Below are 25,138 nucleotides of genomic sequence, written 5' to 3' on the forward strand. Positions count from 1 at the left end.
TTATTTGATTTACTCAAAATCAATAGTTTGTTGCTTGACTGGTTTTCGCAATAAACGATTCAGTTGAACTTCTTCACAAATACTCTCTGTTGATAAGGTTTGTTAAGTATTACAAATGGGCAATATTGGTCCATGATTTCAATTATTTGAGCGTCATAAATAAAAAATTATACTGTAAAGTATGGCGAAAAACGGGCAACATTTATCCCTACTCCCCATACAAGGTTCCCCTAAGAAAGTGGCTTGAACATTCATAATTGTTTTATAACTATCACTATCGTGATGAAATTGGACATAAACAAGTTTTATATTAACCTAAACCTTTCTAGCAACTTTTGAGAAGATCGGCCCATAATATAACCCCTATATCAGAAAAATATTTTCTTGTCACATTTTGATGTGATCATTTTTATCACCTTAACATTCGAAATCTCTTCTCTATTTTAGAGAGGCGAACTTACTGCATGTTTCAAGCTTCGGGTATTTGAGCTGTATCTTAGAAGTTTCTAATTTGTTAAATTCCTTGACAGAAGGGAACAGAATAATTAGATTGTGAATAGTAAATTTTGAAGATTGATAAAAATGCTTAAAAACATAATACACATGTTTTCGAAAGAATTTTAGAAATTGAAAGTTTTATGCCGAAAGAAGCGTAAATAAAACTTTCACTATAAAAAATTATTGCCTAATTTTTCTTTATTTTTTTTATAAAGCAAATTATTGAAACACATTTAGTAGCTACAATTAAAGAAAGTTCTGCTCTGCTGCAATAATCATCAAATAATCTACATACATACTTCTGAAATACTGCAAATTGTGTAAAATTTTTATAATAAACTTGGCTTTTATGACTTTTTTTTTTGTTTGTTTTATAATTTTGTAAACAATTTTTAAAATAGTCGCACAATATGGTTACATATATGCTAAGTAAACTGTAAGTTGTTAATTTTGTTATTTTTTATTGTTCACAAATTGCTAAAACAATATTTAATGAACACAATTTTAATATAATTTACGTTGAGAAAGTAACAAACAACCTTGAAATATGAATTTTTAAAGAGTAGACTGAAAACCTTAACATGTAGAATTAACAGTAGAATAGCAATTGTGAGCAAAAAGATTTTTACAAAGTAAATATTATGAAATAAGTCCTAAAATGTAAAATTTGTGTAAATTCTAGAATTTTCTCCTTCTAGCTGAAATAAATATACAGTACATACGATATCATATATGTTTCATATAATCTTGATTCTACTGTGCAATTTAACCACTTCCAAGGTATTTCCTTCTGACTTATTTTCAAAACCAAATTATATAGTTCGTTTAATTTTTCCACTTTTTTCCTTTTGTTTGGGAAAAATTGTGTGTTTGAGAAATGTACATACTCGTATTTACGTTAAGCTTAAAAATCGATAAACACTTGTTTCTAACAAAAGCATTTCGCCATAATCGCTGTAACGTCCATGTTGTCCATGAAAAAAGTGATTAGACAACACAGATTAATAGGAATTGTGTACGAGTAACTGCTAACATTTGGTGACTTCATTCAATATTGTAACCTCCACACCCCATCAGAAAAAATTAAACCAGAGAAATTAAATTGAATTTTAGGTTTGATGATGGTGGAAAGGATGGTCAGCAAAGTGTAGGAAACCATATACGCTTTAATTGAAGCTCAATTAAATTAGTTCGATGTCTGTGGAAGACTTCAAAGTAAATAAAAATGTATTGAATGACTGCATCAATGTCACATTATTTTCTAATTCAATGTAAGTTTGTTTTTGCACAATGTTGCCAAAACAGAATTAAATAATTTAGGAAGGGGTTGGTAAAATAAATAAATCTTTACTGAGATTTTAGGAAAAATTGATGTTTCCTAAATGAAATAAAATTTTGTGCTTTAAATTTTTGGGAAAAAATCTTGAATATTTTTGTTTAAAATATAAAATACGAGTAATTCGTTAATCCTTTTTGGTAAAGTTTCAGTATTATAGAAAATAAAACAAGTAAGAAAGTAAAGTCAAGCCCGACAAAATTTCTCGTGAGTGACTTTCAAAAGTAGGCCCTTGTATGGGAGCTAAGACCAATTATGTCTCTCTCGATCGTCCTGAAATGATTCTTGCTAATTTTTTTAAAATATTTATGCATATATGGTTGCCAGGTGAAATAGTGGGCCGATTTCACCCAGTTTTAATAGTCAAAACCGGCAAAATCAAAAACCAGTGTGTTTTTGATAAAACTGATTTCGGTTATTATGAAATTATTTGATATCTATTACGAAATATTGTCACAGACTATATTTTTCTATCAAATAATTCAATATTTTTAAACGTTTTTCAAAATATTTTCAAATAAGCTTTAGAAAATATATTTCCTTAATAAATCCGGTTTGTCAAAAAAAAAAACGAAAAAGTTTCGGATCACTAGCTGCGTCAAAAATTGCGTCTTTTACTTTGTGTACAAGTTTTACATGACCAGCCAGACGGACGGAGATTTTTGAATTGACACAGAAAATTATATCTAATACCGGTATACTTTAAGGTGGGTATTGGAATAATATTTATGGGCGTTACAAACATCAACTCAAACGCAGTACCGAAATAATGAAAAAAACCATTAACTCTCCCTTTTGTACATTCTCACTTCATTCATTCGTTCGATTAATCGAATAATTTCTTACGAATATTTATTCGATTAATTTAATAATGACTATTTTTGAATAACGAATAATTCGAACAATTTTATTTATATTTAAATTTATGAAATTGCTTAAAATTTTTCATAATTCCAAATTTAAATAATTAATAATGACAAAAATTGTATTTTTTCTGAAATTTTACAAATAACTAAAGATAAGGGGAGTCTTTCGATCAATGCACAGTGGGACAGAATCAAAATTTTTTGGAAATAAATCTGGCATTTGTAAACGGCTCATCCGATCGGTATAAAATTTGACATGGGAGTAGCCCAGTTATTAAAATGGGCCATACAAATGCATGCCATACAAAGGCACAATGTTTTTTATATTTTTAGAAAACGATCGGCTAGGTCTTGAATAAACATGCTTGCGTGTGCTATTTATCTCTTATACTTTCCGAGTTATAGGCAATTCAAAATTTAGGGCGTACTTTTGGACCGAATAGACTCAAATTTTTTTTTGTTAGACAACTAAATTACAAATCACATACAAAAGATTTCAGAGCAATATCAATTTAGATATTTTAAAAATAAATGATTTTGGCTGTTTTTTGGGCGAAAAGGTGAATTAACTCTTTTTTGATTAACAATAAACTTTCTTTAAGAACATATAACAATTTAATTTTTTTTCTCTAAGGTATCTTTACGGAGAACATTTTTGTATAAAAAACATGTCCTATTTTTCGAATATGTGGCCCCTACGCCCTTCGGAATGTGACCTATTTTTGATCAAAATTTCAACTTTGGGCCACATGTTCTAAAATCCCAAAGATGGGATCAAAAAACCTTGATATGTTCCCTATTTATCCCCAAAGCATTTTCCCAGCAAAATAGTAAAAAATACCATTTTTGGGATTTTCGCCCCAATTTTTAGGAATTACGGGATTACCTTCGACCTTTTGACAAGTTTTTTTACATTTTGTTATTTAGAATGACAATTTTTCAATTTCATTGAGTTTTGTTAATAAATAAAGATTTTATTACATATCTTCTATCTATATACAGCACGAGACACAAATGTGTAAATAAATTTGGAAATATCTATAATTTCAATTTTTATGCTCAACTTTTACCAATCTGACAATATTTTTTACACAATATGAAGATCATGATTAGTGAAGTATAGCAATACAAAAAAATGAATGTGAAGTAATGGCATTTAAATACCAGAATATCAAAAAGATAAAAACTGAATTACACAATTTTGTCGCATTTTGTTTAAAGTTAAATAAACTTGTTATTATTATTTAGAAAAAGAATAATTTTAATCAATTTCATTAATGACAGTTAGTTAAAATATGTTACTAGTTAACAATTTACAATTCTTTAAGGAATATTGAATATGAAGAAGATTAGCACCGAAGATTCAAAATCTTACCGAGCAGCTAAAAAATGGTCTCTCCTATCGAAAAATATCCACCAAATTCAATATTTCTTTAAATCTGTTGAGAACATGGCGAATATATTTGGTTTAGCTTTTCCAGCACCAATTTGTGGACGGAATTCAATTCTATTGTTAAAAGATGGTCTCACTGTATAGCGTCTAGTTGCATCAGCAGAAGAAAATAATCCCCGTGAGGTACAACCAAAACTATCTTCATGCTATTAAATTAAAATTTTAAAACGTACATCTCTTAAAGAAATCAAAGGATGTGGTTTTTATGCAATGAAGAGTGTTAAAAAAAGTCGTTTAAGTGAAAGACACAAGTCTCTTCGACTAACATTTGTAAATTTTTTTTAAGAACTGGCCCTTTGATGTTTGGGAAAAAGTTATCTGTTCAGATGAATCGAAAATTAATCATTCTGGAACTGATGGACCAAAATATGACTACCAAAAACGAAATGCGCCATTAAAAGACCGTGATTTTATGATGACTATGAAATATGGTGGTGGAAAATTGCCATTTTGTGGTTGTTTTTCACCGGAAGGTGTAGGAAAACTTCATAAAATTGGTAGTAATATGAATGCTGAAATGTATATAGACATTATCAAGACTACAGATGTGGATAGCCTGAATGATTGGCGTGGACAAATTGAAAACACTGTGATACTACAAGATAACGACCCCAAACATAAGTCTAAAAAGACTCTTGATTTTTTAAAAACCGCCAAAATTATATTGCTAGATTGACTCCCACAATCTCAGAATTTAAATCCGATTGTGAATTTGGTGCGAATTCTAAAACGTTGCGTTTATAGTTATCAAAATGCATTTAGAAACACAACTCAGCTCTAGGAGCGCTCCCATGATATCTAGGGATCTATAATGCAAGAAGAGTGTCGCAAACTGGTGGAGAGTATGCACTCCAGAATTCAGGCTGTCATTGACGCGAAAGGAGGTTATCCGAAGTACTAAAAAAGTTACTTTAGTAATCTGCGCCAAAAGTGTGTAAATTGGTTGCAGTTATTTTTTTATATTACTGCAGTATAATTAAGGGAATATTTTATTTATTTAGTCCTAAAATATCCTTAATAAATATTGTTTAAAAAAACACAAAACGTTTCTTTATAAACATTGCACTTTAAATATTGTATCACAAAGTGTAAATATATGACCATCATTTACACATTTGTGTCTCACACTGTATATACATAAAAATGAAATGGTCCATGTATGTAATGGCATCACGTTAGAACGGCTGGAGCGATTTGCCTGATTTCTTTTTATTCAATTCGAAATTTTCAGATGGTTTGTGAAGAAAAAAAATTAAAAAATTCCGGGTAATATTCGGCAATTTGTTTTTAATCTAGTCAACTGTAATATAAAAAGCCCACTAAAGTATGCAGTACAAATTTAGATATTTTATTTGCAAATAAATAAGAACAGGCAGGTGTATGTGGGTTGGAGAAACTTGAAGAACTAATATTAGTATCTAAATAGCTACCGGGCGAAGCCTTGGAGGTCATTAGAAGATAGAAAATGTAACATTAGTTCTTTCGTTTTTGGTACCATTAGAAGGACAAAAGGACCATTATGATCCTTAATTTACTAAGAAGCATTGAGTAGTTAAAAGTACCCTTATTTTAAAACTCTAGCCTAGACAATCACCCATATAGGCAATAACATGTGAAATTTTGTTCACATGAAATATCCATTTCCCTCGAAGGGAAAATTGCTATCGTGATATACCCATGAAATTTTCATTCACAATAGTTAATTTTGTTCGTAACACTCCATCTAAAAATTTCACAACAAGGGAAATTTTTTCACGGGAACAAAGTTGATGAACGAAAAACGGAAAATATTTCATGTGAAATATTGATTCGCGATAGGGTGAATCTATGACAAGTCACGGTACTAACATAAACAAATATCTAACAAGAATAAAATTTGCCAACTTAGACTAAATAAAATGGAGTATTACACAAGAGAACAACCTATTTTGAAAAATATTTAACAAATAATTAATATTTGGTGGCTACATTTTTGAGCATAATCATCCTAAGCGATGAAGCACATTTTCTCCTTGATAACAGTATTCTAAAATGGATGAAGATGATGTGGATACATGCCATATAGATAGGAAATCAATTCTATTACTGCATAAAACATTTTATGGTCTTGCACTATCTCGTTTCATTTATCAGGATTGGGTCCTTAGATCTTGTGATATAACACCATTGAATTTTGAAATCAAAGGTCTATGCCAACAACTCCAACAATCACTCCCACATTATAAATAGAGTTTTTCACGCGAATTCCCGGCAAAATTTTCAAACCCCAAATCCCGGGAAATTGTGCGAGAATTTTTCTATTTATTTTTCTTAATTTTATGTGATTTTTTTGAAATTGATTTTCGAAAAAAAATGCTTAAAGATCCAAAATAAATGCAGACGATTCATACAAGAAAAAAATATTAAACCCAAATTGACCAATAACAAGTTAATTATTCAAAATTTTCCAAAAACTCGTGAATGTTCACGGCAATCACAGAATTCTATCCGATCGAAAGTGGAATTATTTTAGTATTTTGCTTTTTCACAAAGAGTAAAACTAAAATTTTTGGCTTTTCTTCTAGTTTTAATTAACATCTTTATTTAATTTTTTAATTAATAAGCAAAACAATGCAATTCAAAATTAAAAAAAAAATAAAATATTTATTTTTTGCGAATTAACAGAAATAAATAGAAATTGAAGCCATTCCGATATAAATGACAAATGGTGACAGGTTTGTATATAACCAAAATTATAAATCATGTCACTTTAACTCTTTATATTCAATTTTTACTAGATTTTTTATTTGTATCCAATTACATTTTAAAAGCAAAGACATTTTTTAGATTTTTAACGAAGTCTACATTCTTAGAATTGAATAATTTGTTCTAAGTGGGAATTCCCGGGATTCCAGAAAATGAAAAAGTGCGGGAAACGAAAAACTCTAATTATAAGAGGAAATTTAACGCTGCATCAAAGAAATTCAGCAACATTTAAACAAAATTATTTCGAAAAGGACTGCTTTAGTGGCACCTACAGTTTTTCGAAATTTATAATTATGCGGGCCACAGGGGATTGCAAACCCCTATTTCAGAATCTTTTCAAGTATATACAAGTGCTTTTACTACTTTTTCCTTTCTCAATTTAAATAATTTTATTTCTTGTAATAAAAACAATAAATATTAACTCTAGACAAAAAGTTCCTCCTTTCTTTTTGAAACAAACATTTGTTTAATACTTTTATAATATTTTATCTACAATATAGTATGTACTAGTCTCTACCCTTGCTTCTTGGAAAAACGTACACAAATCGAAAGAAAAAAAATAATCAATTTGTTAAATATTTTATTTTTCTTTAACAGTTTCTTTCTGTTTTCCATTAATCAAATTTTCATTTTCTTTGTTTTTCTACAGTTTTCAAGTTTAAAATTAAATAAAAATAATTTTCTTATACGATTTGATTTCCTGTTTAATAAATAATTTAATTTTATTGATTTTTCATTTCTTTTATTTCATTTTATTTTCGTATTTCTTTAATTGAAAAATGCAAAAAAAAAAAGAATAAAAGAAAACATTATGATTTGAATGGAGTGAATGAATGAGTGAATGACTGACGGACGGACTAAATGGCTTAATGGAAATTGTTTTGCATGGATACAAGTACCAAGTACTCGTAAGCAAGACCAAGTTAAAGAAACCGTAGACAAGACAAGTGCATCAGTACTCACTCACCAACTCATGTGGTCAAGTGTGTACGTCTTCATATTTAGTTTCAATTTAACCCAATGATGTAATAGCAAATCATGAGATAATTACCACGAATACGCCGGCCAATATACAATATTCCAATAATGAGTTAATGACTGCATGGTTTAGGTTTTTTTTTTGAGTATTTTAAAAATTAAATGACTTCATAGTCAAAACAAAAAATTATAATTTTTAAACACTTCATTTAGTTAGAAATATTGTAAAAACTCATATTTTTTTATTTCTTTTAAGACAATGATAAATTACAACAAAATTAATGTCAACTTTAAGTGATTAATGTCGAAACTGGCATGTAACATAAGTCAAACCAATGGTAAACAACACCCACCCAAATTAAGTACAAAATAGTTTTAATGAAACTTTTAAATTAGACACACTTTCTAGTCTACAGCTCTTTAGCGAAAGCTTTTTAAAAAATGCATTGCAAATATTATCATTCCTCAAATTTTCAACTAATTTTCAAGTAAAAACTGTCTCAATATTATTTAAACTGTCTGGCATCTAGCCGCCGTGGAGTTGTTTGAAATGTTGCAAGATCCATTAAAATTTTTTGTTTTTTTTTTAGATTTATTTTCTGAGTGATACCAAATGCAAAACGCATCCAGCTACAAATTGAGGCACATGGTAACCAACAATAAAATTGCAATCTTTAAGTTTAAGCATACGCTAGGAAATCCAGAAAGAAGTGAATCAAATAATTTAAAACAAATGCAGCTAAGTAGTCTAGTTAGGAAATTGCATAATAAAATTTTTGTTCGTACAAAATATGTTGACAACTAATTGGACTTTATTGACGTAAGACAAGTTGTTTGTTTAATGAAAACTGTCAAATGTATTGCCCAATTAACATAAATAATGGATTCGGTTTGAAAGATTTCAAGATCCAGTTTGAAGGTGACAAATTAAGCTTAAATAGTAGACATTTATAGTAGTGGAACGGGAATGCTGATTTGTAACTAGACATGTAAAGAAGTTTAACCACTGAAATGGTTAAGTTAATAATGATAAAACTATAATTCATTACCACATTACTGATTGTTGTTAATTTCAACAGCATTTTTTAAAAAAATCTTCAAAACAAGAAATATTTGTAAGTCCGAAATATATTTTAGTTTTCTTCTTTTTTAAATTTAGTAAAATTGTTTTTTGATTTGACAATCCTCAAAGAATTTAAATTTAAATAAAATTTCTATTATTTGACTTAATTTTGTTAATTCTGTTCCCCGATACCCAATAAGTATTTTTACTGGAATTCAAGTTGAAAGCAAGTGTAATTCAAACCTTGAATTATAGTCAAGCAATTGAATTACAGTTGTATTACACTTTATTTCAATAGCATTCTCCAGTAAAAAGTAAACATAAATTCAAGCCATATGTTTTTTGTTTGAAAAATAAATAAATTTTCAAATATTTTTCATGTTTATAGTATAATTACATTTGCATTCAATTCATATTCCATCAAAATGTTCAAGTGCTTGAATTTTTGGGGCTTTGGTGCTTACTGGGTATGAATAAGAAGTACAACATGAAATTTTTAGTAAATGAATATTGAATTGAAGAACATTTCGTTAAAAATTAGATAACAGAAGAAGATAAATTGAATAAATTTCCAATTTCGTTAGAATTAATCAAATTATTCAATTAGCCGAATTGAACTTGGACGAATTAAAATAAATATGTATGTGGAATAAGTGGCAACATGCGTGCCTCCAGAAGTTGTCGTATTTGTTAAGGATCCAAGTCTACACTTTGAAATAACTGGACGAGAATCGTCGTGTGGCTGGCTCGTCATCATCATTTTAACTTTAGTAAAGACTTAATATAATGAATTAACGTGTTTTCATTATAAAACCTGTATCTTATTACCAATTGTTCTTAGCAATTTCTTCAATCTTTCCAAAAAAAAAATTTTAAAAAACAAGTAAGAGAGCATTCGGCTTCACCAAATTATATATAAAAATATTTTTATTTAAACAAAATTATTTTTTTTTATTGTTTTAATTTTTTTTAAATTGTTTTTAAATTTCTTTTAAATAAATTTTTTTTTCCAAATTGTTTTTAAAAAAAGTTTTTTCCAAATTTTTTTTTTTAATTTTTTAAAAATTTTTTTTTTGTAAAAATGATTTATGACAAAAAAAATTTTTCATGAAAAAAAATCGGGTTAAAAAATATTTTTCCCGATTTTGACCTATTGCAGGTCCAACTTACTATAGCCTATTATACTATTATCGTTGCAATGGACTTTGAAATATCTATCATTAGATCCATATTGTCTATATTAATGACTTAGTAATCCAGATATAGATAAAAAATAGGGCAAAAATCAAGGTTGTCCCAGTTTTATCCTTAAATCTCAGCCATTTATGGGCCATTTTTTTCCGAAATCAAAAACTATTTTTACTGTTTTTTTCAAAATGGGAATTTTTTTCTCAAAAGAAAGCTTTGAAGGCGTTTTTGGTCGCTTAGTTGGATATCTATCAAAAAAAGTTAGATTTCGAAAATGTGACAAACACCTGTTTGGCCAAAATATCAAATTTTGATACACCCCTCCCCCCCCTAACTCAGAGATCGGAAGACATCGATTTCAAACGTTGGTTCACTTGACATGAAATTCCCCATGTGTATATCGAATCTCTTGTAAAGTAAAAGGTTAATATTTATTGGGTGTATGACTTTAAAATGCGTAATCCAGAGAGCGTTCTGCTCTTGTTGAGTTTGACAATAATCTTCATGAAGTAATGATTCCAATTCTTGGCCTTGAAACTTTTCTTTGACTGCCCTTTGCGATTTTGGTACAAAGTTCGACATTTTCGAAGCCAAAAACAAAGTTTGTTATTTACACTATAATGTGCAATAAAGCGAGAATAAATGCCATATTGTACCCTTCAAAATGATATACAAATTATTAAAAACAAAAACCGTGTTCAAAAGATACCCTTCTATTGTAAATCCCGCATTTCTATGTCATACACACATATTTCTCTAAATCAAGATCATAATTTTAGAAAATTATTTATTTTAAATTGAGATAAGTCGCAGACTTTATATTGAATAGGTGATTTTAAATTTTGGAAAGGGTGTGAAAAGCTAAATATAAATTTGTATTAAAGGGTGTCGCAAAATTGAAGTAAGATTCGAAATTGCCGCCATTTTTGGAGTAAAGTTTGACAATTAGACAGCTGACAGTTTATGATTAGTAAAACTCGAGCATTTAACCATTAAATGCACGACTTTTACTTTTATTTTTCTATAAAGTATCAAATATTTAGATGATTTTTATTTATTATATTTCCTTTAGCTTTAGTTTGATTTAGAATTTCGTTAGCTGAAACTTTTCGTACTCCATTAGATTTTTCTGAATTAGAATCTGCATTAGTATCAAGCTTATATTCGTCTAAAATTAAGTGGAACTGGAATGTAGACAATTGGCAACAATATGCATTAAAGGGTTAAAGAGATAACAACGAATTTACATAGTTGAACAATATTTCAAAAATATTGAAAGTTTGGCGGCCATTGTTTGAGCAAAATAATTATAATCGATGAACCATATGTTTACCTGATGGCTTTGTTAATTTTATAAATTGGCGAATTTAGGGTTCAGAGAAAACCAAATGCATCCACTACGTATCACTGTTTGGTGCAGATTTTGGGCAACTTTATGTTGCCCAAAATGATGTTGGTGATAATAAAGCTATTTCTGCCATAATCGAAATAGTCATCTCAAATTTTGACAAAAGAGTGCAAATGTACGAGGAAATTAGACCGATGTGCTATGCTACGTATTTTGTGATTCAATAAACAAGTAAGATAGTATGGTCGGTAATGCCCGAACATATAATTAGGGTACTAAGTAAATGAGCAAACATATTTTCTTTTAAAATTTCATTAATTTATTTTCGGAAGAGGGCCTTATATGGGAGCTATGACTAATTATGGACTTATCACCATGAAATTACGTCGTGTTATTTACGTATATATGAAACTTATTTTTGTTGAATTTTATGTTTTTACCAAATTTTTTAAGAGAGTTATGCTCGTTAAAGTGATTTTCGGAAGTAGGCCTTATATGAGAGCTATGACTAATTATTGACCGATCATTATAAAATTAGGTGACATGAATTCTGTATATATAGAACTTATTTGGAGCGAAATTTGTGTAGATACCTATATAAATTAAACATTTATGACCGATAAAGTCCGATTTCGGGAGGAAATTTGTATGGGGGCTAGGTGAATTAAAGGAGCGATTTCAGCCAGTTTCAATAGGCTACGTCGTCATTGGGAAAAAATATTATGTGCCAAATTTTGTCGAAATATCTTCAAAATTGCGACCTGAACTTTGCGCCAGACGGACGGACATCGTTTAATCAAATCAGAAAGCGATTCTGAGTCGATCGGTATACTTTAAGGTGGCTAAATTAACTGTTAAAGTTGTGGATTTTTTCGAAGTGGGGAATTTAAACCCCCAAGGTAAACCTTTTTTAATATATTCAAATTTTGTCACTTTTTTGAATAACAAATTTAAAATATAACTCAAATCGTATTTAAAATTTTGAAATAAAAATATAAATTCTACAAATTAGGTACGACTAATAGTTACTTTTAAACTTGTTCTTGGTTTTACAAAAGATTTGTATTTTTTGTAAAAAAAAAATTATTACATAATATTAAATAAAATTATAAAAAAAATACTTAAAATTTTACTATAACATGGGCAATTTAAAATCATGTTTAGTGAATGGTATCTGATTTTATTCAGAACTAAACCATTTTTTGGTATTTTCAAAAATATGTGTGCAGCACAGTGTTATTTATTCATTTAAATGGTTTTTATTAATCTTGAACAACGTAAAATTAATGTATTGTTTATCAACATTAATTTTAAAAAATATAGCTTTAGTAAATTACCTTGCTAAACTCAGCAAAACTTTGAAAAATCCAAAACAAATATGTTTTTAAATATTTAAGAATTCAAGAACAATTATAAACTTTTTTATATTTTACATTTATGTTTTTATCATACATATGTTGTTTGTATTTTTTTATTTTTAAAACTCCATTAAGAAGTTTATTTTTGTTAACACAAATATGTATTTAGAAGAAAATCACTAATCATTAATCACACACATAAATTAATTTAAATACTTTATAAAAATCTAAAACAATTAACTCTTATTTTTTAACAGTTATGAAGTTTATTCACAATTGTCAGGCTTTTTAATTTTGATATAAATAAACGATTTTGCCATATCATAAACTGTGTTATCTTTAAATTCCTATTAATTTGTATTTTTTTTTTAATTTTTCATCAATTTTTTACACAACAATTTAACAGATAAATAATAAAACAATTTATTTTGTAATTCCCGTAAAATTCAGCTAAAACTATGTTTAAAAGTGCGTTTTTTACGGTTCAATTGCGATATTGATACGCGCGCGTTTTTCAGTCAATCAAACTCATGCGTACGTTGTGCCAGACTACGAATACGACTACAACTGTGGAGACCGACCCCAAACAGCAAATAATTCAGTTACGCTCACGAAAAACTCACAAAACAAACCAAAATAATTTGATTTTTTTTTGTTGTTTTAATAACAATAATAATAATAATAAAACACACTATGGAAAATAAACAATAGCAAAATAATATTGCTAACGATAATGAATAACGAAACGTTTCACCTTTACAGGTGAAGTAATTTTCACAGAATGAATTTGCTACGAAAATCAAAAAAATCCAAAAGCTAAACAACAACATAAAACAGCCAGCAACAACAACGACAGCAAAAACAGAAAAAGCACTTTACACTCGCAGACCAGCCAGAGTTTTAATGTTGTTGTTGTTGTTATTTCTTGCTGAATACTCTACCGCACCAGAGCCGGTAGGTACACGAGTACAATGGTAAACTAAAGCCAAAGCACATCAAAAAGTAATCGGTATTAGTTTGAAAACTAAATATAACAACAACAACTACTAGAAAAAAGAGAGGCCAAGAGGTGCACCAAGAGCTAAAACACATTACAACAACATAGAGCAATCATTTGTTGGCCCCTGAAAAAGCTACCAGATGTTGAATTGTTTAGAGCCCTTTTATTGGTTAAAGTTTATGTGGTTAAATTACCAAATCTTGTTTAACTCTTTGAGGGTCCATAGGTTGGTTATTGATATTTAACATTTTTGGTATTTCCAAGTGATGAATTAAAACTTTTTTGTTATAAAACGTACTTTAATTATCATTATCATAGTTGATATAGAAAATAATGAACTCGGTGCACACAATGAACTCACATTGTGCTGAGTACCTCCTGGTCATGAAGGTCACACTGGCAACGGACGCGCTGATTGTCTTGCCAACAGGGGCAACCGACGCTCGTTTATAGGTCCTGAACCATTCTTTGCCATCCCACTTAGATACACTATCGAACGTATTCGTTCTTGGGTTGAAGCGGAATTTGCCCGAGTTATAACAGGACTAAGACAGTCCAAACGGTTCATTACCCTATCCAGATGTAGATCCCAGTCGTTTCTTTCGCTCGGAAAGGGTGACTTGAGAATACTTTCTGGATTATTTACCGGACACTGAAAGTAGTATCACCAATTTATTTTAAGTAATATTGAGAATGAAAAATGCAGCTTTTGTGAAATTCATGCCGAAACCTCTGAACATTGAGAGGTTTTCGGGTTGTGACGGCATTATCAATAATATTGCATCATTTTTATGATTGGGAAATATGACCAGAAGAAAAGTTGAAGTGAAATTTAAAATGCTAGGAAATCTTCTCATCTTTGATATTCAAAATTAGCTCCGGAACGATCAGGGCCGAATTATAGCATTCGTGATCGCGATAGAACAAGTCCACTGTGACAACGAAAAATACCGCAAGCATTCTGTCTAAATATAACTGGAAGTCATTAAATAATAATACTTAAAGTATTTACCGACCGTTCAAAGAGAATTTGAGCTCTAAACTGAGAGACCCAATCAACATTTTTCAAAACAAACATATTGAATAAAAATTGAATTAACATTTTTTTAAATTGGTGTTTTAGAGGAGAAGCTTTCTCAGGATTTTTCTTCAATGCAAACGTTAGAGGCTTCTGATCCGTGAATATGATGGAATGAATGCCTTCCAGCATATGTCGAAAATATTTGACTACAGTGTAGATAGCCAAAAGTTCTCTATCATAGGTGCTGTATTTTCTTTAGGTTTCTGTAAGCTTTCTTTAAAAAAAGCAAGGAGGAAGCCGGCCAACATTGTGATCGGATGCGTCGACCATTACACAAATTGGTTTGTTATCCATCGGTTGGGAAAGGAGTTTAGCATTGGCTAATTCTGCTTTATATTTATAAAAAGCATTTTCGACTTCGGGAGTTCAAACTTTCGGAGTTTTGTCATTATTCTTGTTGCCTTTTTGATATTCAAGAAGTGGTATTTGAGATTCAGCAACATGATTAATAAATCTACGTTAAACATTTATCATAGCAACAAAACGATGAACATTTGAGGGTTTCGGGTAAATCGTAGCTACTTTATCAGGCAGTGTTTAGATCTTTCTTTCTTAACCATATGGCCAAGGAATTGAATTTCTGATTTGATTTAATTTTGTCGTGCCAACCACTGCTATAAAAGCCTTTCTGCAGAAAGCTAAATCCATACACACTTTGAAAGAAATCTCCGAGATATATACAAATGACATCCTTGTAAGAATCTATTGGCAACAGGTGCATTGACAAGAATATTAGTCATGAGGTAAAGCTGAATTAAGAATGTAGGGAATATTAAAACATGTGACTTTTCTAGGATGACAGATGGTGTGATGAGGAAGAGGAGATCAACATTTACTTCATCTGTCAATACCCTGCAATATATGAGGCGTTACTATGGATCAAAGATAATAAGCGATAGCTTATTTCCCAACAATAAATTTCTGTTAATTTATCAATAAAAAAGTCGCAACATCTCTTGAAGTTAAGATAACGACAAGGATTCTCTTTAAGCAAAGAAACAGCAGCACAAATAGGGACCATCCAGGCAACTCTCACGTTTTAGATATGACCAATCAGTTGGAAAGCTCTTAGGTCGCTTTAGGATTTTCATCTGACCGGATTATGACAGTAATGACTCTGATAAACTTTCACAAAGTAGCAACAGTTACTTCGCTTTTTGCATACAAAGAGCGATGCGAGAATATTACGATGATACAAGGATAATTATAAATAACACAGGGCAACAAAATCGAAAAAAATTTGGAGGCTTTTTAAACCACTACACAATTTTGATGTATTGAGGTTGCAGTAGTACAAAAAGGGTGACATTTTTTAATTCTGTAGATAGATTGTTTTTTTTAGTTTTATTTTCTAAAATTGTAAATTCTGTTAGATGTTTCTCCACATAATTTATGATAACTCAAAATTGGTTCGACCGACATTAATAAAGTAAACTTAGAAAAGTTTATATTTACATAGCCTATAATAATTATATATTGCGCCTTAATTGGATAAGTAGTTTCGGAGTTATATTAACAAATTGGAGCAAAAAATATATTTTTTTTACGTGAAAATAGAAAATGTTTGTCTTTTAAAAAACTCATGAAAAATCGAAAACGGCAGAAATTGTTCAGGTTTATTGTTTTATCGCAAAGCCACATGTAATAGGAATAGAATTAAATATCGATCATAAAAATCGATTGACTCTTTACGAATTTATTCATAATTAAATGAATTCGCTCATTTTCACAAAATTTTACTTTTTTGATTGATATATGATATACATAAAATTGAGTAGTTAATGTTCTTCTTTCAATTGATTGAATTTTGAAAACATTTTCCCCATGCTATGTACAAGTTTTCACATATATATTGCGTTTCAATCGGCTCAGTAGTTTCAGAGTTATAATAACAAATTGAAGCAAAAAATTTATTTTTTACGTGAAAAATTAAATTTTTTTTTGTTTTGTAAAAATCATGAAATTTACATAAAATCATGAAATTTACAAAAAAAAGTTTTCTATTTACAATAAATATTTCTTCTCTTCTCAATTTAAATTCGTCAACATCCGGCAACCTTACCATTAGATTGTTTGATTAGTACGGCTATATTCACATTAGCCATGTGCTACAACACACACCGACAATGACTAGACAGACACATTTTGCTGCAAATTATCTGTCTATTAAAGAGCTGTAAATATGTACTGGCTGAATCGAAGCGCAAAAAAGCAATAAAAGAAATAAATACAAACACAATCGCCTAAAATGTATTGTAATTTGTAGTACAAAGAGGTAAGAAAATAGAATTGTGAGCAGAAACAAAAAAAAAATAAACATTAAAAAATATTGTCATTGTACTCATACTTATTTATTGGCTGTTACAGTGAACAAATATTTGTACATTGAAGGAATTTTGTAACGAATAACTTGTTTCTTATTCATTTTACTCGCAATTTATTAAATTATTCAATACCAACCAGTACTTAACTGAGCTCTTATGTACAGGCGATTGATTTGGACGTAAAGTAGTTAGAAAGAAATACCTTTTTAATGCTTAATAGGAAATTTAGAAATCGTATCGTTTAGTTAAATGAAACTAATTTGTTCTTATTTATGCAATAAACGGATTTTGTAGGCTAAACTTCCGATTTCATAATCTTAGTTTAACGGAACAACATTCGATAGTTAAGCCTAAAAATATGCAACAAAAAAATTCAACACATCGAAGCTGCTTAAAATCAAACGAATTTAACCATTTTTCTTGTTATTAATATAATTAAGATTTTGTAAATCTCTTCACCTAATTTTCCAACATTTTTATGGAAATATTTTGAAAGTCAGGTGAAGTGTTTTATAAAATGAATATTTGAGTATTAATCGATATCAGATATTATTCCTATTGGGTCTTCTAATTTAACCAGAGAGCGCTGAGTAAAGAAAAGAAATAAATAAAATAAAACAATTGTTTATTTCATTATTTCAATACATCAATATTTAAACAATATTCACACCATTGTATTTAAGACTAGACAGACTATCAGGCACTTGAGAGCGTATTGTGTGGACTGTTTCATACCATTGCTCTCTGTCTTTTAGCGATTATTAGCTAAATTCAATAATTTGAATTTTTTTGCAATGTTTTATTTTTCATGTTATTGTTTATTTTCCAATACACCCTATGGTCAATATTATAAATATAAGATGAAGTAGGATACTTTCTATACAATTTATGGAACATTGGTAGTATTTGATCAAAATGGGAAATGATTTTAGGGGAATATGCTAACTATAGTTTTGCCAGATTTGAACTGACTGATATAATAAATTGAACAAATAACTTGTTGCCAGTTTGAAACAGAAGCATGGTGTTGATGCATATTTTTATTAACTATACAATGTCTACCGGATGATGTGAATATCCGGTTAATATTGTCTTCTGATAGGTGTGACTATTAGAATCGTATCCATCTTCCAGAGAACGTCATACAGATATTCACTGATATATCAAGGTAGGATATGGTATCTATTTGGACCAGTTGAATCTGAGACTATCCCTTAGGATACCAGATTACGGCAGCAATTCAAGCCGAAATTATGACTGTAAAAGATACCCCGGTACAACGTTAGTATCAAGGGATATTGAGCAGGGATTACTGTGATTGATAGCACAGCGGCCATTATATCCTTAGAGAGTGTATACATCACATCGATGTACAAGAATGCCGGATGTCTCTTGAGAAGATAGCGAGTCATTCATCGGTTACCCTTGTTTGGATTCATGAATACGTTGATACGAACTGGACAGCACTTGTGAAGCTGTACTTGCGAAAGCAGTCATTATTATCTTGAGGGGAAAACAACAAAATTCACATTAATTTGCTGAGAATACAACATGCAATAAATATGACCAGATTCCATCTAAGAAACTTTGCAGCGGTAATTATTGTATACTTGCCTCTAGGCACATGCTCAAAGGTTACGAATCCCTTACAACGAATTCCCTAGAATGATTGGATTCCAAGACAACACTGATTTATTAACAAAACAGTATTTATTTTAGTAAGACTCACTATATCATTATAACAACATTGTAGGTGGAGAATGACGACGGCTTGGAAACATTGGGCAATGGGATCTACGCTTGGGACCAAGTGAGCTATGCTTCAGGCTGCTGTAATTAAACATAAACTAGTTTCTAGTATCGATTATACAAATACATACTTACAAATACCCATTACTCAATACTTTGCTAACACATAAGTACTTATGTCATGCCATTATTTAGTATACTTGATATAATTGTGCAATATTACTCATACGCTGACGTGACACATATAGTCAGAGTCAAAATTTATTATATAACACGAAATATATAAGTTTTAATAAAGTTAAAATTAAATTTAGAGTTTAAACTTTTATTATTTTAAAAAACTTTGAAAATTAAAATTTATTTCGTGGAAAATTTATGGGAAAAAGGAACAAGTACCTAAAAACAACCGTCAAAAATTTCTATACATTTCATGGATAACGCTCTATTTTATATTATCCAAAATCCAAAAATAAATGGTTAATATTTTGTTGGTCCTCCATTCAGCTTAATTACGGCCACTAGTCGCCTTTTCATGGAGTTTACAAGATGTTCAGTTATATCTTAAGTAATTTCCACCTCCCCTCTTCCGAAAAAGAGGATTCGGAGTTCCGGTCTAATATTTCAAAAGGTGCTCTATTGGGTTAAGTTCTGGAGATTGCGGAGGTGAATTTAACTGCTTAGGCACGTTACACTGTTTGTAATTTTTTGAGTCATGGAAATATAACCATATACCACTACGTGATAAAAGACAAAAAAAAACCGGTGTATCCCAGTTTTGCCCAAAGTCATGGATTTTTTTTTTTTGGCCCCCAAAGATTTGGGGCCTCGTGTACACTCAAAGTATACGCTTGTACGCACATACAATTTTCTGAAAATAAGCGAATTCACTTAATTGTGAATAAATTCGAAAATAATCCATTGATTTTTATGGACGATATCTCATTTTGTTCCTATTACATATGGCTTTGCGATAAAGCAATAAATCTAAACAATTTTTCCCATTTTCGATTTTTCATGATTTTTTTAAAACAAAAAAATTTGATATTTTCACATAAAAAATATATTTTTTGTTTCAATTTGTTATTATAACTCCGAAACTACTGAGTCGATTAAAAAGCAATATATATGTGAAAATTTGTACATAGCATTGGGAAAATGTTTTCAAAATTCAATCAATCGAAAAAAGAACATTAATTACTCAATTTTATGTACAGTGTCGGACAATACATATTAATTCGATTAAAGTCGAAAACTACAAAATTTGATTTCAAAATTTAAAATTTTTTCATTATATATTAATGCTCATAACGTAAACAATAAATAGAAAAAAATAAAATAAAAAAATAACACATTCTTATGTTAAAAACGATGTCAAATCTAAAAGACTAAATAAAATATGCGACATTCAGTCTTAAAATGATTAAAAATAAAAAATCATCATAAGAATTCGTTGTTTTCTTAATATTTTGTTGCATATCAATTATTTCTAATAACAGCATCAAATCTTTTGGGGATTGAATTTAACAAACTTTCGCATGTATATCAGGAAGTTGCATACCATATTTCCTGAATTTTCTGCCAAAGTTCTTCCTTGTTTTTCAATTTTTCAGGTCCGAGTTTGTCTTTTACTATTTTCTATAGGATTTAAGTCTGGTTATTGAGACGGCCTTTCCATAACATGAATTTTTTTATATAAAAACCATTTTTTGGCAAGACCTGACGTGTGCTTTGGGTCATTATCTTGCTGGAAGAGCCATTTTAAGGGCATATTCCATTCTGCATGTGGCTTTATAACATTCTCCAAAATATTTACATACAAGTGCTTATCCATATTTTCTTTAATCCAATAAATTGGACCAACGCAATACCAAGAAAAGCATCCCCATATAAAAATATTTCCCCAACCATGTTTAAACGTTTTTGGTTTTTTCCATTTTTTGGACGTCTAAATTAATGGTCGTTTCGTCCGTCCACAACACATTTTGCCATTTTTTTATATTTTTTATATTGATTGCTCGTGGTTTTAAATGAAATATTGGCAGTGATTCTATTGTAATGTCCGTCACTGTATATCAAACAAAAAATAAAATTTTGTGAAAGTGAGCGAATTCACATAATTGTGAATAAATTCGAAAAGAATTAATCGATTTTTATCTTTGATATCTCATTTTGTTGCTATTATATGCGGCTTTGCGAAAAAATAATAAACCTGAACAAGTTCTGTCGTTTTCGATTTTTCATGAGTTTTTTAAAACATAAAAATTTCCTATTTTCACGTAAAAAATATATTTTTTGCTTTAATTTGTTATTATAACTCCGAAACTACTGAGCCGATGAAAACGTAATATATAAGCAGATTAAAGGCTATCTAAATTTGAACTCTTTAACCTAACACTTTTTGAGTTATCATAAATTATGTGGAGAAACATCTAAAAAAAATTCACAATTTAAAAAAAAAAATTTTTAAATTATCCATAGAATTCAAAAATTTTATCATTTTTGTACTACAATACATCAAAATTGTGTAGTGGTTTAAAAAGCCTCAAAAATTTTGTTGCCCTGTGTAATCTGCATTCATTTCCCGAAGAAAAAACAGCTGTGCTTCTGAGTGAAAGGAAATCAAAGAGAGTTTAAAGGTACTTGTTTCTTTGTAATGCTGTCAAAAAGGGTACTTTTTTATTTCTTCTAACGGTACTTTGTTAATTTTTTAAAATAATGAACTTATGAACATTATATCAAACACATTTGTTTGATGAATGAGTTTGAATCTATAAAATGGAGACTTTATGGTACTTTCTAGTTCTTCTAATGGTACATATTGGTAATATAATAATGAACCTAGAAACACGAAATTAAACATACATATATGGTACTGAGTGAGTAAGAATCTGTTACGATACTTTTTCAATATTTCATAATAAAGAACTTGGAACCATAAAATGTGGATTTAGTGGTACAAAAACTTCAAACTGGAACATCTTTCAAATTCAGATATTATTTCATTAAATTTGGATCTAAAACTTGTCCAGAATTTGCCAGATTACAGTATTAAAAAGTCGTTTTGAACATAATTTTTCAACTTGACTACATTACCTGATTTTCTTAAGCAAATAAATGTATAGATATGTATATTCGTACGAATGGTTGGCATGGTAAATATAATTATTCAAAAACACAAATACGAATATGTAGCAATAATTTTGAAAAATACAATAGATAAATAAAACGAAACACAGCAACATAATTCACATACAACATTTTCCAAAAACTACAACAAAATAGCAGAAAAAAATAAATTTAAGTAAATGAAATCATGGCTGGTATTCGTGTAATACAAGGAAATTTAAGTCTCTTAATGAATTCAATTACTCAGACATGAAATTGAAAAGGAACACACAAAAAACACTATTGTAGCAACAATACACAATTTGTAATGAAAGTATGTATTATATTTATGTATACAGCGCTTGTAAGGGGTTAAGAAATAACGCCAACTATTGTTTAATACAAATTACCGGCTGATTAAGTCGCATTTGTCTGCTGCCTCAAACAAAATTGTCATGTTTAACCCAATTTTTATTTAATATTTCTTTTTTTATTTTAAACTTTTTTGCCATTTTTTCATTTTTCTGTTTTGTGTTGCTTTAAACATTCTGCGTCTATAAATCAAATGAAGAAATTATAAATGTCTGGGTAAGGAGGTGTTTGTGCTAAATACAGCCACCATATGGAAGCATACAACTCATCTGGGAACACCAGAATATGATATGACTAATATGGTTTTGTTTGTATTGATTTGGTGCTGGAGGTGCGTCCGTCATCATTGTCTGTATTCGTCGTCTATTTATCTATTCAGGTGCATGTAAATCCATAATTGGTAAGACGCAACTACCACACACAATAGTGAACGTAATGAAATTTGAGAAACTAGTGTTTTTTTTTCTTCAACTAAACTCATGTACTTGTACGTAATTGAACGAGTAAAGAAAAAAAGGGGATTGCTGATTACATACCAGTATTTATGTAGGCGAAACTTTAAATGTTGGTTTTTTCTCTTTAAAATCTATATTTGTAGTTTTTGTGTTTCTTTTCATCTTTGTTATAACATCTGAAATAGAAGTTATATATAAAGTGTTTAGATAACATTTAGAGTGTGTGTTGAACGAACGAACGAACGAACGAACGTATGGTGTGGCATCAGGAAAATTGGTTAACCAACATTATTGCAGCAGTTATTTTATATCACTAATCGTTCGCTTTAAATAGTCGGATCGTCAAATCTAATGAATAAGAGTGGCTGTCATCAATGTTATATAAAACATGTGGTAAATGCTTCAATTTTCATATCGTATACAAGTAATTGACATACAAGTGTCAATAACGCAATGGATTTCTTAAGAAAGTCTGCATTATACATTTTTAAATTTCTTGTGGACATTTTAGGTAGAATTTTATAAGAATACTTAAATGTTGTTCAAGATTTCATTTACGAACTTGCATTAGCGATTTAACGGTCTGTAACGACTGCTTCTCTTGTCAACAATATTGATGGCACGCAGTTATTAGCATTGTTTGTAAGTATGGCAACACTAAATGTTTAGGCTGCTAACATTGACATTGATGCTGCTGAAAGTTCTAGATGATACTGCTGAAAGTTCTATAAATAGAACATTCTAGTTTTCTCCGTTAAGATAATTCATGATGCGACTAGAAGGAAAATGGAGCTGTTAAAACTGCTTGTATTTGCAATCAAAAGTATCCGGCTTATTTGAAGATAATAAACCACTTTTTTAAAAAGGTAAAAACTTTAAAATATTTAAGAAGAGTTAAAATTAAACAGAACTTCTGTAAGCTGGCCACAAAATTGTTATGTGCTTCATATTATTTTTAAATAGAAATCCATTCAAGTTAATAACAATTGAGTTTGGCATAACTAGGACTCTTAAGCGGGATAAATTTAGCGAGAATTCCCGAAAATATTTGTTTAAAAAATCTCGGGAATTTCTATAAATTTTCTTCTGAAGTTATAATATTATTTCTGCACAGATAGAACAAATTCATTATGTTTTGTTAACAATCGAACGATTAGATTTTTTTATACTAGTAACAGGTACATATCTGTCATTTATTCTCAATTAGTTATTGAACATTATAGTGTAAATAACAAAGTTTTTTTTGCTTTTGAAAATATAGAATTTTGTACCAACAAGCGTCATATGCGGGTAGTTTTGCTTTACTTCCTTAATTTAGAAAAAGTGCCACTGAAGCACACCGATTGCTCAACAAAGCTTATGGTGAATGTGTTTCATTGTTTTCAACGTGACAGAGATGGTTTGTGCGTTTCAGAATTGGTGATTTTGACAAGGAAGACAAAGATCGCAAAGGCCAGATAAAATAGTTTGAAGACCAAGAATTGGAGCCATTGAAGATTGTTGTGAAACTCAACAAGAGCTTGCAAAATCAAAGAGAGCTACTAAACCAGCAATTTCAAAATATTTGCGAGCAGCAGGATTCATCCAAAAACAGTGACATTTGGTACCATACGAATTGAAGCCGTGAGACCTTGATAGACGACTTTGCATGACGCTTGAACGCACCGAATCATTACTTACGATATATAATGAATCCATTACAATAACCCGAAGCGTAAGGGATCGTATGTGAAACCCAGCCAACCAACCGAATCGACACCAAAGCCAAATATCCATGGCGCTAAGGTAATTCTCTGTATTTGGTTATTATAAGCTGTTGAAATCCGATCAGACCATCACAGGGAACCTGTACCGAATGTAACTGATTCGTTTGAAGCAAGCATTCTTCGAAAAACGCCCAGAATATGCGGCCTGATATGAAACCATAATATTCCATCATGACAACGCTCGGCCACATGTTGAAATACCTGTTAAAAAGTATTCAGGATGAAGTGATTGGGAAGTTTGACTACTATTTATTTCGATCGATGTAAGACGCTCTCTCTAGGATACGCTTCACTTTGGAACAGAGTATCCGATATTGGACTGATTCGTTCTTGGCCTCAAAAGACGAGCAGTTCTTTTGGCTAGAAGAAAGATGTGAAAGATCATAGCTAACAATGGCCAACAAGCTAAAAATTTGAACGTGCCCAGTACAAATGTTTTAAAATAAAAGCCGA

General features: G+C 29.9%; 1 protein-coding gene across 2 annotated transcripts in view; it reads right to left on the bottom strand.

Annotated features, from left to right (window-relative positions):
* The window catches only part of LOC135960197 (serine-rich adhesin for platelets), a 251,033-nt gene that overhangs the window by 73,628 nt on the left and 152,267 nt on the right, over positions 1 to 25,138 (bottom strand). The gene's annotated exons all lie outside the window — the stretch shown is intronic.

The sequence above is a fragment of the Calliphora vicina genome, chromosome 5 (genome assembly GCF_958450345.1).
Source record: "Calliphora vicina chromosome 5, idCalVici1.1, whole genome shotgun sequence".
NCBI classification, from domain to species: domain Eukaryota; kingdom Metazoa; phylum Arthropoda; class Insecta; order Diptera; family Calliphoridae; genus Calliphora; species Calliphora vicina.